Source organism: Molothrus aeneus, chromosome 1 (genome assembly GCF_037042795.1).
Source record: "Molothrus aeneus isolate 106 chromosome 1, BPBGC_Maene_1.0, whole genome shotgun sequence".
Lineage (NCBI taxonomy): Eukaryota > Metazoa > Chordata > Aves > Passeriformes > Icteridae > Molothrus > Molothrus aeneus.
The window spans coordinates 58,956,153-58,964,691 of record NC_089646.1 but is presented as its reverse complement, the minus strand read 5'-3'; positions in this window follow the sequence as shown (position 1 = coordinate 58,964,691).

Genomic DNA, 8,539 nt, shown 5'->3' with positions numbered 1-8,539 from the left:
CTCAAATATTGGTAGCTGCATTTTTTCCTAGAGACTGATGCTCCTAAATCGTGGTACTAATTTGCTATCACTAAGTTGTTGTGCTCTTCTAAGTGGTTTCTGTAGAAATAAAAACCAGATCAATTTTGAAATGTGAAAGTGGTGACTGAGAACACAGTATGGTTGTGGTTTTCAGGAAAACCAAGGAGCTTGAAAACAGCCAAGTTAAAAATCAGTGGCTTTAATTAAATCAGGCTTTTTGCTGTGGGCTTCTCACAGGTGAAGTCATTGGGATAGAGAGTCAGGAAACACACTGCTGCCCTGGCCTTGGCCTCCATGTGGGTGGTGTGGTATTTGCCTCTCTGGCACTTCTCTAAGGACAGAACCTCATACTGCTGGGATATGGGAATGGGAAAACAGTGGAGCTGCCCTCTGCAGCAGGCTTTATGAATACAAGTCCTTGAAAAATGTGAAGGGAGCTCTGGTCCACTGTGAAGAAGCCCAGCTGGGAAGAATGCTGGTTGGCTTGCAGGATGATTGTTGCAAGTACTTGTTTCCTATGGGACTGAAAAAGCCCCACATCTACATGTATCCTGCTTCTGAAATACATTGGTCTGGACAGGTGTCCATGTTTGAGCAATAATACTTTGTTGTGGTGCCTTGAGTTTTGTGCTTGTGAAATAGTGTGATAACTGATTACTTGAATATGAGCAGTAGGAAGGATTTTTGGTCATGTTTCTTCTGCATATGCTCATGTGCTGGGAGTTAAGTGAATACTGTTTGGTAAGCTGACACTTTGGAAGGGTCCAATAACCAAAACACCTTTGTGTTGGGTTTTCAATACTGTGTTCCTGTGTGGAATGCTACCTACCTTCACAATCACATCAAACTTTTTTTCCCTTCAGTGTTTAAAATTCAGAAAACCTCAGATGCTTATTCAGGTAGCTGATAATATAATTTTTGGGTTTGCAATTCTCAACAAAATTATCTATAAAGCTATAATTCTACTGCAGCTGGCTGTGCCATTTTCAAACATATTTCTCAAACTTGAAAACTTGATTGTGGACACCTTTTTGTGGGAAAGATACTTGATATTAAGTAGGAAAGTACAGATACATGAAAAAAGAAAGTTGCAATCTAATAGCAAGGAGGATGCTCCCCCCTACAAAAGACCAAGAAAACCACCCCAAAACCAAATAAAAACCAAACAATGAACCCCCCCTAACCCAAAAGAAACATCCCCAACCCCAAAACCTTAAGAAAATTAAAATGTTCATTGCTTTTTTTAAAAGTCAGGAGACCTGTAACTCCTCTGCAATGTGAAAAGGACAATTTGAATATTCATGAATGAAGGAAGACTTTGTGGTGCTCATTTAAAGTCTTAACACCTCACTTCAGTGCCTGCCTTCCCTGTCTCATTCTGGCTGTTCAGATCTGACGAGCAGCTTGCAGCTGTGACTATTTCTCTTCTTACTTGGGTACCAGATCCCAAAACACGTGTGACAATGTTCTTTTTGCTGTGCACTTGCCTGTTTTAAGGCACTGAGTGCAAGGGGGTGTCTGTGGTGTGCTTATGGTGCTGCTGGTGTGCTTGAGGAGTGTGTTGTTCTGCAGATAACCAGGAGCACGTGGGCTGTGTGCTCACCCTTTTAAGTCCACATCAACTGCTGTTCATCAAGGTATTACCTGGCAGCATGTTTCAGAGCAGCTTGTAATAGAATGAGGGGGAGTAGAAGTCTCAAGAGTCTTAGCAGGTATCATTTTATTTTGTTTGCTTGTCCATCAAGAGGGAGTGAGAGCAGTTCCTGTCATCCTTGCAGGCTGAGACTAGCGGGTGGGATGTGGATTGAGCTGCACCAAGTAAGCCAAGGATGGGACAGCTGATAGTGTGTGTGTCATTGAAAACCATCAGGCTTGGGCATTTCTGGAGAAAGATCTGATTAATTGTATTATCAGTTGGTGTCGGTTTGACTTACAGTCTGAACAATTCTCTCACCCTTGTAGAAGAGGTGCTGCATCTCTCTGATCATTTTGTTGATCCTCTGCATTTTGGAGTATGAGTTCATTTTAAGGTAGCTGTCTGGACTGATCTTATTATTTTATTAATGCTGTGAAAAGTGCAAGTCTGTTAACCCAACTTGTTAATGGAGGAAAAGCTGCTAGGCAGCATTGGTGCAGAGAAGAACCAGTATTGTATGTGAAGAACTTGGGTGCTGGGACTTCCTGCAACAGCATCATGATTTATAAACACACATGGATGAAGGTCAGCCAGCACAGATCCACCCAGCCCACTGCTGCTCAAGGCTCAAGGTAGCCTTGGCACCAAGGGAGGGTGACGTGTGACCACGTTCAGTGTGGAATCCTGCAGAGCCAGCTCGATTCAGGGTTGTGACATTGAGAAGGATCAAGTGTGATTGGGGCAGGAAGACATTTTTGGGTTGAACTTCAGCTGAGCAGAGGTGTGTGAGGTGACTGCTTCAGGTACAAAGGAGTTGCCACCCATCAGCACAGTCCAGGACTGGGCAGTCTCTGTAGGAACCTGCCAAGTTCTGCAAAAACGCGTGTCCTGGGAGCACACCGAAAGCCCAGCTAACAAGGGTGGGACTCCTGCTGGGTCAGGGCGTGGAATGGCATTTGGAAGCTGAGAGGCAGCAGCTCCCTGTTAAACACTGCACCAAGGAAGGCTGCTGTAGGTGAATTCCCAAAACACCTCTCTGTGAGCATAGTGGCCGTCCCTCCCAATCTGCAGTTTCTTTGTAAAGCCTGGGTTTTGCTGAACATGGCTTTGACCAGGTCCCTGCACGAGTGAGGAGTTCGAAGAGGACCTGGGGTCCCTGGATGCTGGGGTGCTGTGGGAGTGGGGATGGGGGAGCCTCTCCAGAGCCCCTCTGAGCATGATACCAAGCTGGTGCTGCTGCACCAAAGGTGCTGGGGCTGGCAGGCCCTGAGAGTCTTGGACAGAGCAAAATCCATCTCACAAGAGACACTTCTGCCACTGGATTCTTCAGACGCCAATTTTGTTCTTTAACAGATGAATTGGAAAGCTTGGACTGGAGGCTTCCTAATAAAAATTGTTCAACTAAGAAGTAAAATGTCAAATATTTATAAAATAAAATATTTTTAAAATAATACAGATATTCAAAAAAATGCACATAGTATTCTGAATGCTTTCATTTTGGAGAGGAGGAGGGAACCAGAACAACAGCAGCATTAAAGACCTCTTCATCATGCAAGGCACTTGGGGAAGCAGAGCTTAGCAAAATGATATATTAACAGGGAAAAAAAGGCATTTTCTCTGAGCAGCTGCTTCCTACTGTTTCTGTTGGCCTAAGGCACATGTTCCTCTGGGGCAGTGAGGTCAACTGCTATAGAAATACCCAAAAATCTTGGCAAAAACATTGAAATACCCCAAAATCTGCAATTTTTGTATCTTCTCCATCTAGTTTTGGATTAGGTGGAGGAGAAATTAACTGGCAGTTTTCTGTTACTTGCATAAAACTTTTGCTTTGTACTACTCCGTGGCTGAGCATTGTTAGATCTGTTTGTGTTTTTGCTGGAGTATTTGTATCATGCTGAGAAACATGGATTACTCTTTGGCAAATCTGAAGCCTTAAAACCTTTTAATACAGTGACATTACTATTAGAAGATGTTTAGCTGGTGGGGCCAGTTCCCTGTTCCCTCTCTGTGGGTGGATTTTTAAGGATATAGGAAGCAGACCCAGCCAAAGGCAGAGGGATAAGTTGTGCTTGGAAATACTATGTTGGTGAGAAGTCCTGAGAAGGGTGATAAACCCTGCAAGAGGCGATTACTTTGTTTTTCCTTTTTTTTTTTTTTTTGGTTTTTTTTTTTGTTTTTTTTTGGTTTTTTGGTTTTGTTTTGTTTTGTTTTGTTTTTGTTGGTTTTGTTTGTTTACTTGGTTTTCCTCCTTTCATCCATACTGCTAATTAAAAGTATGCTGTTTTCTTATTCTGCTTTGTATAATAAGTCAGCTGCAAGGGACAAGCAGAGCATCGGTGTAAGGCATCCATCCAGTCAAGGCTCAGCCCAGAGGCACCCTTGCCTCAATTTACATCCTTTTTCTTTTCGACAGGAGCTAATATACATTGTGCCCAGGTGGTCACACATGAACAAACCAATGTGACTGTCATTGGAGAGTGGGGCACTGTGCCCTGATGGTCATTGCTGGGGACAGGATGGACATGTGGTGAACTGGGGCAGGATCCAGTTCTTGTCCTGGACTCCTCACTGGTTTTCCCAGTCCTCCCCTTGTGGTGGCCCCCAGTGCCAGATTTAAAATGGTGCTGACATCTACTGGTTGTTGTTCAGATATTAATGCAATCATTTGCCTCTTCTGAATTAAGACAATAATGCTGAATTTACTGTAACTTTATTATAATTTCAGGTCTGCACGAGAGTTCTTTAAATGATCAGGGTTTAAAAAAAAAAAAACTTCAAAATACTCACTTCTTTGTTAACAAGCACTGAAACCTTGAGAGTGTGTCTTGGTTTGTACCTGTGTCTGATTCAGCCCTGAAGTACCCAGTTATATGAACTTTGGATTGCTGGCGACAAAAATTATGGTTGTCGATTTGACTCTTTTCCATACCAACAATTTAATACATCCATACATGTCCTTGATGTCAGGTGTGCTTCTCAACTGAGAATTACATTCTTGGGGCAGCCCTGAGTAGGTTATGGTAGGCATCTGCAGGAGGAAATAAATTTACATAAAGCAAGAGAGACTTAAGCCTGTGCAGATTGGATCTTCTTGAGATTGAAGTGGCACAGAAAATAGAACTGAAGTTGCAGGAAAGTGTTAGCTTTAAACAAAAAACAATTGAGAAATAAAAATCCCAAGGCGGCTGCATTCCTTCTAAACCAAAAGCAGTTGAAATGTAATTCCCCATGTGCTGTGATGCCACCTACGGGATTTCTGTGGGGAGCACAACCCTGACCACAGCATTTAGATTTTTAATCTTAGGGTTGAAGGTTTATTTTAAAACCACAAGAGCATGATGACCTCCTGAGTCTGTCAAAACAAATGTTTCCCACTCTGTAGTTAGCTTTTTCTGTATTGAATTTCAGGAAAGTTGAATTCCTTAGAAACTTTGGTGTGTTGCTGTCAGCAATTACAGACCTGAGCCCAACACCTCATATACTTCCTGCTCACAGAGGCATTTCTAACATGCTTAGTGCATACTAGATCTGCCTTGTAAAAAAATCATCAGAGTAATACAATGTATGAAAAATCTTGTGAGTTTCTGCAGCCATCACAGCAGTGATTTGAACCTGTGAAATTCATACGCATTTTGGAGAGCAGAGGATTTCTGTGTTGAAAGATTTGCATTTGGGATCCATAATTAAACGCAAACTTCAAAAAATAGATATGAAACTGTAATACTAGTCCTAAACTCCAGACAAGTGACCTGAGTGTTAAACATTCAAAGAAGCATCTGGGTTATGGCTGTGAGTCTTTTATTAACCTGTATATTTTGGGCAAGACCTTTCATTCCACAACCTAGAAAAGGCTGTAATATATGAGAGAAGATATGTACTCTTCAAGAATAAGTAGTAATGTATGGAATGCATTTTCAACTCACTTGATTCTTCCCAGCTACAGAACTGTTGTCACTTAAATGTGGGTTGAATTGGCCAAGCAAAGCACAGAGCTGTCATTCAAGCCAGGAGGCTGCTGGATGTTTAGTAACCACTTTTATCCTGATTGGGAAGGACTGGACAAATTCAACCCTCTTGCTCAGTGAGTGCTGGTTTTTTTCAAGGGTGTCACGTACCTGCCTGGTGGACAGCCCGGGGCTGTGGGATGGCTGCAGGTAGGCTGGATGCAAAGGAAAACATTTCACAGTTATTTCATATTTATTATGAGTAGATGCAAGAAGTTTTGGTTTTTTTTTTTTTCCCAATGAGAATAAACAGGCATTGGAATAATTGCTCCAAGGAAGAAAGTTGTGGATTCCCCAACACTGGACACTTTTAAGGTTGAGCTGGACTGGATTCTGGGCCATCATTACAGTGTGCTTTTGCCAAGTAAGGTTGGACCAGATGATGCCTGAGGTTTATTCCAGCCTGGTATTCTGTGATTCTGTGATTATGTGTTGCTGCAATGGAACTGTTGATCTAGAATTAACTTGCAGAGAGAAAATATGTCATGGAATTCAAATCCAAGCACTGGAAATGACCACATTTTAAAAATGCAAGGTAAGTGAGGAGACCAGCAAGACAGTTAGCATGTATGGTGGTGCTTTTCAGCTCCTCAGAGCTTTATTACAGAATTACAGCATGTGGGAAGAAGCAGAGCCACCTAGAGCCCAGGGCTGTGTCCCATCATGTGTTGACTATCTTCAAGGGTGGAAAATAATTTTGTCCTCTCTGGGCAACCTGTGCCCAGCGCTGTTTTAACCAATCTCATAGTAAAAGTGATGTTCAGGTGAAGTTTGAGGTTTCTCATTTGTGTCCACTGCCTCTTATCCTGCCAGCAGGGTCTGCCTTTCCTAACACTTCTAGATAAAGAACAAGGCCTTAGAAAAGGCATCTGCCGCTAACAAAGTAGTTAAAAGTCTGCTGCAGTGGACAGTAAAAATGTATTGAAGATCAGTAGCAGCTGCACACCTATTTACTGTGAATAAATGTTCCTGCTGTGTTCTGGTAGGAAGCTTCTCTGCTGTTAAAAATCAGAGCATCAAAGGATGGCACAGTTGCTACATTCACAATGCCAATGCCTTTATCTTCACCTGGAACAGTTCATGGCTGATGGACAGCACTGCTGTACACAGGAAACTCGGGTGAACTATTCAGTTTGGGAAACTTGGGACTGAGGACAAGGACTGAAAATTTTTTTTATTGCAGAGTGTGGTGCAGTGATGTTAACAGTGATGTGCTTATAATTGTGTGTATTTGCTATTTATTTACTTGTTGAGTGTCATTGTGCTGCTTCTGAGTACGTAACAAAATGAACACGAGGTGTGATGGATCATGGGTCACACATCAGAGCAAGAAGGGCCACAGTAATGGTTAACAGCCTGTGTTTCTGTACTGCACATGCCCTTGATTGCAGCAGCAATGATGTGAAAAGTTCAAAGAGATTTCTAAGGCTCTGGCCCTTGCTCACACCCATGTTTGCCTCTGGAGTTTTTTAATCAGTTGCCAAGAGAAACTTCTCCACATGAACATAACAGATGCTGTTACTGGATTGTAATCAAGCCTTTGCATATTTTGAGTGTGCCTAAACTTTACTAAAAATCCTTCTCAGAATAATGAAATGCATCTCAGTTCCACGTATCACTATTGTTACAATCTGGACTGTGTTAGCTGCATTGCCATCACAACTGACTGACCTGGGACATGGGTAACTCGGCTTGCCTCCACAGGCCACAGCTCCGCTTGCCCTGTTCCTAAGCTGTGGTCACTGACCAGCACTGCCCGGCTGGGCCATCTCCCAGAGCAGGGTGGCAAGTCTGTGTTGAGGTTGTTTGTGATGGCACATTCTTACTGCATCACGTATAGATGGAAATAATAGTTTCCGTCTCTCTTTTCTGCTATGATAAGTCTCTATGATAAGCATTCTGTTACATGGTTTCATTCCCTTGACTCTTTCTGCTTGTACAGTTTCTCCTGTTGAAGCCTAAAGCCAGAAGGGAAAATAAGATATAGATTTAATTTTTTCTACTTTAGAAATGTGTATTTGCATTTCTCACATCTCCTTTGACTCATCTGGGCCTTGAGTGAGGCCTTAAAGCTGTGGTGCAGGGAGGCAGTAAATCCTGCATTATGGATATAAGCAGCACTTCAGAAAGTACTGCAGCCACGAGATGCTGCTCCATAGTTTCCATTGCCACTTCAAGCCTGTTAAAGAAGCAAAGTGCACAACCTGCCATATTCAACACAGGCACAGGGAATGTGTGTGTGTGACAGCATTTGTTTTCCAGCATGGAAGCCAGGTGGGCTGCTTGTTGTATCTTGTTTTCTGGCTAAGGCACGTCCCTGCTTCTGATCTGGATGAAGCTCGTGGTACCCACAGCCACTACTAATGACAACACAGCCACAGCCTTGCTGACAGCAGCTCAGTTGCTGCATGGAACTAATGGCTGCAAATATTTAAACTTTGTTATGCCAGAGGCCCTGAATATGATGCAGTGGTCGGGGGCCGATGGCTGCTCCTGACTGATGCCAGCAATTCCATTGGTACTTGGGAGCTGCTCTTACTGCCCTGAGCAGCAGGGACCAGAGTGAAAACACCAGAGGGAACTCAGAGGAAAATGAACTGCTGCAGCTGAATGCACCTGAGAATGAAACCATCCAAAGTTATCTTTTTAGCCTTTTTGTGTGCATATAGCCAGACAACATCATGTATAAATTAGGCAATAAGTCAGTGTGATCCTGCATCTTTGATTGCCATTTGTACTTGAAATTCAAACTTAAAAGTATTAACCCCTCATATTTTGGTTCTTTACCAAAATAAATTGCTAAATTCTCTACAATGGCCAAATATGCTCTTCCTGAAGAGGCTGATATGGAGCCTGATACAGAGCACTGTGATATAAA